Genomic DNA, 7,758 nt, shown 5'->3' on the forward strand with positions numbered 1-7,758 from the left:
GGCCACCCAAGAAGGGCAGGTCATGGTGGAGAGGTCTGACAGAATGTGGTCCACTGGAGAAGGGAATTCAGTATTCTTGCCTTGAGAACCCCGTGAACAGTATGAAAAGGCAAAATGATAGGATACTGAAAGGAACTCCCCAGGTCGGTAGGTGCCCAATATGCTACTGGAGAGCAGTGGAGAAATAACTCCAGAAAGAATGAAGGGATGGAGCCAAAGCAAAAACAATACCCAGTTGTGGATGTGACTGGTGATAGAAGGTCCGATGCTGTAAAGGGCAATATTGCATAGGAACCTGGAATGTCAGGTCCATGAATCAAGGCAAATTGGAAGTGGTCAAACGAGATGTCAAGCGTGAACGTTGACATTCTAGGAATCAGCAAACTAAAATGGACTGGAATGGGTGAATTTAACTCAGATGACCATTATATCTACTACTGCAGGCAGGAATCCCCTAGAAGAAATGGAGTAGCCATCATGGTCAACAAAAGAGTCCAAAATGCAGTACTTGGATGCAATCTCAAAAACGACAGAATGATCTCTCTTCGTCTCCAAGGCAAACCATTCAATATCACAGTTATCCAAGTCTATGCCCCAACCAGTAATGCTGAAGAAGCTGAAGTTGAATAGTTCTATGAAGACCTAGAAGACCTTTTAGAACCAACACCCAAAAAAGATGTCCATTTCATTATAGGGGACTGGAATGCAAAAGTAGGAAGTCAAGAAACACCTGGAGTAATAGGCAAATTTGGCCTTGGAATACGGAATGAAGCAGGCCAAAGGCTAATAGAGTTTTGCCAAGAAAATGCACTGGTCATAGCAAACACCCTCTTCCAACAACACAAGAGAAGACTCCACATGGAAATCACCAGATGGTCAACACTGAAATCAGATTGATTATATTATTTGCAGCCAAAAATGGAGAAGCTCTATACAGTCAGCAGAAACAAGACCAGGAGCTGACTGTGGCTCAGATCATGAACTCCTTATTGTCAAATTCAGACTTAAATTGAAGAAAGTAGGGAAAACCACTAGACCATTCAGGTATGATCTAAATCAAATCCCGTATGATTATACAGTGGAAGTGAGAAATAGATTTAAGGGACTAGATCTGATAGAGTGCCTGATGAACTATGGAATGAGGTTTGTAACACTGTACAGGAGACAGGGATCAAGACCATCCCCATGGAAAAGAAATGCAAATAAGCAAAATGGCTGTCTGGGGAGGCCTTACAAATAGCTGTGAAAAGAAGAGAAGCAAAAAGCAAAGGAGAAAAGGAAAGATATACACATCTGAATGCAGAGTTCCAAAGAATAGCAAGGAGAGATAAGAAAGCCTTCCTCAGCGATCAATGCAAAGAAATAGAGGAAAACAATAGAATGGGAAAGACTAGAGATCTCTTCAAGAAAATTAGAGATACCAAGGGAACATTTCATGCAAAGATGGGCTCGATAAAGGACAGAAATGGTATGGACCTAACAGAAGCAGAAGATATTAAGAAGAAGTGGCAAGAATACACAGAGGAACTGTACAAAAAAGATCTTCATGACCCAGATAATCACAATGGTGTGATCACTCACCTAGAGCCAGACATCCTGGAATGTGAAGTCAAGTGGGCCTTAGAAAGCATCACTATGAACAAAGCTAGTGGAGGTGATGGAATTCCAGTGGAGGAGCTCTTTCAAATCCTGAAAGATGATGCTGTGAAAGTGCTGCACTCAATATGCCAGCAAATTTGGAAAACTCAGCAGTGGCCACAGGACTGGAAAAGGTCAGTTTTCATTCCAATCCCAAAGAAAGGCAATGCCAAAGAATGCTCAAACTACTGCACAATTGCACTCATCTCACATGCTAATAAAGTAATGCTCAAAATTCTCCAAGCCAGGCTTCAGCAATACGTGAACTGTGAACTTCCAGATGTTCAAGCTGGATATGGAAAAGGCAGAGGAACCAGAGATCAAGTTGCCAACATCCACTGGATCATGGAAAAAGCAAGAGAGTTCCAGAAAAACATCTATTTCTGCTTATTGACTATGCCAAAGCCTTTGACTGTGTGGATCACAATAAACTGTGGAAAATTCTGAAAGAGATGGGAATACCAGACCACCTGACCTGCCTCTTGAGAAATCTGCATGCAGGTCAGGAAGCAACAGTTAGAACTGGACATGGAACAACAGACTGGTTCCAAATAGGAAAAGGAGTACGCCAAGGCTATATATTGTCACCCTGCTTATTTAACTTCTATGCAGAGTACATCATGAAAAACGCTGGACTGGAAGAAGCACAAGCTGGAATCAAGATTGCCGGGAGAAATATCAATAACCTCAGATATGCAGATGACACCACCCTTATGGCAGAAAGTGAAGAGGAACTAAAAAGCCTCTTGATGAAAGTGACAGAGGAGAGTGAAAAAGTTGGCTTAAAGCTCAACATTCAGAAAACGAAGATCATGGCATCTGGCCCATCACTTCATGGTAAATAGATGGGAAAACAGTGGAAACAGTGTCAGACTTTATTTTTTTGGGCTCCAGAATCACTGCAGATGGTGACTGCAGCCATGAAATTAAAAGACGCTTGCTCCTTGGAAGAAAGTTATGACCAACCTAGATAGCATATTCAAAAGCAGAGACATTACTTTGCCGACTAAGGTCCATCTAGTCAAGGATATGGTTTTTCCTGTAGTCATGTATGGATGTGAGAGTTGGACTGTGAAGAAGGCTGAGCACCGAAGAATTGACGCTTTTGAACTGTGGTGTTGGAGAAGACTCTTGAGAGTCCCTTGGGCTGCAAGGAGATCCAACCAATCCATTCTGAAGGAGATCAGCCCTGGGATTTCTTTGGAAGGAATGATGCTAAAGCTGAAGCTCCAGTACTTTGGCCGCCTCATGCGAAGAGTTGACTCATTGGAAAAGACTCTGATGCTGGGAGGGATTGGGGGCAGGAGGAGAAGGGGACGACGGAGGATGAGATGGCTGGATGGCATCACGGACTCGATGGACGTGAGTCTGAGTGAACTCCGGGAGATGGTGATGGACAGGGAGGCCTGGCCTGCTGCGACTCATGGGGTCACAGTCAGACACGACTGAGCGACTGAACTGAACTGAACTTGATCCTCTATGGTGTAACAGAGTGGTGACATCTCTAGGCGTCATCTTCTTCTACAACAATATCCGTGTCTCTCCAAGGTTTTCCACAGAAGCCCCTTGGTAGACTTCACCTATTTTACTAGGAGCCATTAAATGCCTATTTCCAAATCAGTTATTAACATGGAGAACAGAATTGCTGTGACTGGCTTAAAGTCATCAAGATCCCTCCCTGTGGAGCGTATTGCCTTCTGATAGCTAAACAAAACTGGTTCTGTTAGCAAGAGAAAGGACCATGGGTTAGGGATCAACAGTGTCTGTCCTGTTTAAGAAATTGGGGGAGGCCTGTCTAACCGACAACCGTTTAAAATAGAAAATTGTAATTACACTAAATTACAATTCTACAAATAATGTGTACCACAGGAAACTGGTTTAATAAACAGTAGTCTTCTTTCCCTGATAGCACGCCATTTGGTTACTTGGTTTGGCCGCACCACGCGGCAGGCGGGATCTTAGTTCCCCAGCCAGAGAGGGAGCCTTGGCCCTGCAGTGGGAACACGATCTCTTTAAACACGGGACTGCCAGGAAGTCCCTGGTTACTTTTATTTTTAATTTTTGAAATATGTCAAGCACCGGAAGTACAAGATAACGCTTGTTGCAGGTATCACCCAGCTTTAGTAGATCATAACATTTTGCCATTATTTGCTTTAAGGGTCCCCATTTAAAGTGAAAATGAAGTTATCCTTTTAAGTACCACCACCTCTCATCTTCCTCTTTGCTTTTCCAAAGGTCAACACTATTTTGAATTTGGTGGACATCCTTTCTGTTTTTCTTGTCTGTACTATATCCACAGTGTACAACATGTGTAGTTTGCTTTTTTTCAGTCAATAGGATTTTGAAATTTATCTGATATATGTAACTCTGGTTGGTCTATTTTTTGCCACTTGGTATTTCATTGAACGTATATGCCACAATCTACTTATCATTTCTCTGTTGATAAAAAAATTTTAAATTCTTGATCATTTCAACCAGTATGGCACCGAATAAACATACTCGAACATCTTGTGCACATGTGTTGGGTGTGTATTTAGAAATGAAACTGTTGGGTTGGGGGTATACGCAATTTCAACATAGCTGCTGCTGCTAAGTCGCTTCAGTCGTGTCTGACTCTGTGCGACCCCATAGAAGGCAGCCCCCCATAGAAGGCTCCCCCGTCCCTGGGATTTTCCAGGCAAGAACACTGGAGTGGGTTGCCATTCCCTTCTCCAATGCATGAAAGTGAAAAGTGAAAGTGAAGTTGCTCAGTCGTATCTGACTCTTCGAGACCCCATGGACTGCAGCCCACCAGGCCCCTCCATCCATGGGATTTTCCAGGCAAGAGTACTGGAGTGGGGTGCCATTGCCTTCTCCATTCAACACAGCTAAATGGGTCTGCAAGGTGGTGGAACCACTTGGATTATATTCTCATTGGCAATGTGCTTGCTGGGTTCCTCCCTCTTGTCTCGCCTTTAATCTCAGACAATCCATTACGACCAGTCTAGCACTGAAACAGCCTCGCTTTAGTTTACATTCCCTGTGGACATGTACACATATGTATGCATTAAACAGTAAGTAACCCGCTAAACAAACTGCCCTTACCACCCCTTCTAAATGCTGTGCTCCATATGCCTATGACATCATGCCAAACCCCCAAACAAGGCAAAAAATACAAATACACAGAATTTATTAGTGGGTCTATTTAACAATATTTTCATGTTCAAAGGAAAACAGACCTAGAAAATATCCCTAAACATACCAATGAATTACTTAGTTCTAGGGAAGTGTCTGTCTATATAAGGAGTGTATGTTTTACCAAAATAAGTTAAAAAATCAACACTCAATTCAACATAAATTATATAGACCAACCATACATAAGCTACGTTATTACATAAAATATACAAACTCACCTGTTAATGTAGCTAAAATACTTAAAAGGAAGACACTGAATTCCATTAACAAGGGTTTGCTCCCAGCCTGTTTGTTTTTAATAAAATTGTTCATGCAAGCATCATGAAGATTAAAAGGAGCCGGTATCAAGCACATGAAAATAGTACCTCATGCGCCCAGCTTACACCCCCAAGGGAAACAGCAACAATCAAAATTAAGCCATAAATGAAGTCTAAGTAAGTTTATCTAGGGTTGGTAAATTTCCTGTCAGCCACCATTAGTCATACAAGTAATCCAAATTAATAGAAAACACCACTGTAAAGTGTTACAGAATAACCACCACCACAAACAAGTTCTAAGCCTTAAAAAGCCTAGCAGAAATAAACCGAACGTGACTTTAATGTTTCCTGAGTACTGGACAGCGGAGACCCAAACTAGCATTAGATACCCCACTACACCAAGCCCTGAACCCAAATAGTTACAGTAACAAAACTATTCACCAGAATGCTACTAGCAGTAGCTTTACACTTAGGACTTAGCAGAGCTTTATGCATGTAAAGGAGTCTGTTCTATAATCGATAAGCACAGGTAAACCTCATCAGCGCTTGCTAATCCAGTCCATACACTGCCATCTTCAGCAAACGCTAAAAATGAACTGCAGTAAGCATATTCGGAGTACATAAAAACACTGGGTCAGATGTGTAAGTTACAGGATGAGGAGAAATGGGCTACATTTTCTATTTCAAGAACTTATTTCCTATGACAAAAAGGTTTTCATGAAGCTGAAAGCCAAATGATTTAGTAGTAAATTCAGAATTGAGTGCTTATTTGAATCAAGCTATGAAACACGCATGCACTGCCCATCACCCTCTTCAAATTCTGCATTAACCCATAAACCACCTAACAAACCAGGAGAGGAAGTAAGTCGTAACAAGGTAGTGAAAGCGCAAGTCGCTCAGTCGTGTCTGACTCTGTGACCCCATGGACTGTAGTCCATGGAATTCTCCAGGCCAGAGTTCCGAGGTGGGTAGCCTTTTCCCCAGGAGATCTTCCCCACCCAGGGATGGAGCCCAGGTCTCCCGCACTGCAGGCAGATTCTTGACCAGCTGAGCCCCCAGGGAAGCCCGGCAGACCAGAGAAGGTGCTTGGAGAAATCAAAGTATTGCTTAGAGCACCTGCTCACACCCAGGAGGATGCATGATCCGCAAATACCCTGAACTGAATCCAGTCCAAACCGCCCACACATTCAACTACTACAAGTCATATAAGACATTCACCCAATATCTAAAGCATAGGAGATAATGACTCAGCAATCCCACTCCTGGGCATATACCCGGAAAAAAACATAGTTCAAAAAGACACAGGCACCCCAGCATTCACTGCAGCACTATTTACATGGGAACAACAAAAATGTCCATTGACATGGATGGATAAAGCAGACCTGGTACATGTATACAGGGGAGAATTAGGCAGAAAGGAACAGAATTGGGTTACTGACAGAGGCGTGGCCTAGGGACTGGTATACAGAGTGAACTGAATCAGAGAAAAATATCACATTAATGCATATATGTGGAATCTAGAAAAAAATGGTACGGATGATCTTATTTGCAAAACAGAAATAGAGACACAGAACAAATGTGTGGGCACCAATGGGGCCCGGCTGAGGGTGGTGGGACGAACTGGGAGATTGAGGTTGATATATCTTTTTTACACATAGTGTCAACAGTGTATATAACTAATGATAACCTACTGCATAGCTCAGGAAACTCAGTGCTCCGTGACGACCTAAATGGCAAGGATATCCAAACAAGAGGGGATATATGTATACGTACAGCTGCTTCAATTTGCTTACAGCAGAAATTAACACAACACTGCAAAGCAACTATACTCCAATAAAAATTAATTTAAAAAATTAAGTATAGGAGACAGAAATTCAACATGTTTTTGGCATTAGGCTTCCTCAGTGGCTCAGCAGTAAAATCTGCCTGCAATACAAGAGACCCGGGTTCCATCCCTGCGTCGGGAACATCTGCTGGAGAAGAGAATGGCAACCCACTCCAGTATTTTTGCCTGGAGAATCCCATGGACAGAGGAGCCTGGTGGGCTACAGTCCACGGGGCTGCAAAGTAGTCAGACATGACTGAGCACCTAAACAACAAAGAATGCACCATAAGGGAGTGAGGAGAGAAGCAGTGAAAGTAATAAAATCAGAGCTTATCCCCTTTGCTTCTGCATAATTTAACTAGTAAATATTTAACAAAGAGAATTTAAGTTAAATGTTCCAAAACCAGATGAGCTAATCAGTTTCCCATAACAGATTCATCTATGCGGCAAAATAGAAGATTTGTAAGTAGACGTGATAAGCCAAACAAGCCTGTGAAAGCTGGCTGTCCAGAAAACTTTAGTTCAACTTTACAAATTACTCAGAAAACTATAACTTAAACGTTCATCTAAAAAGGTACAGCTTTTCAGAAACAGTCTACAATCTTACCTAGCCATCAGTTAAGAAAGCATTCAACATTATCTTAATACCAACGGCAAATTAATCAACTCCTAGTTTAACCCTGAACAATCTATTAATTTATAGAAGCACTAATGTTAATATGAGTGAGAAGCAATGTAAGCATAAGCTTACATCCATGACTAATACTATACTGATCATAGTAAAACTAAACCAATAGTAAACTATTTATCAAATATATTGTTAAACCAACACAGGTAGGCACCTATGGGAAGATTTTAAAAAAT

Source organism: Oryx dammah, unplaced genomic scaffold, assembly GCF_014754425.2.
Source record: "Oryx dammah isolate SB20612 unplaced genomic scaffold, SCBI_Odam_1.1 HiC_scaffold_9, whole genome shotgun sequence".
Lineage (NCBI taxonomy): Eukaryota > Metazoa > Chordata > Mammalia > Artiodactyla > Bovidae > Oryx > Oryx dammah.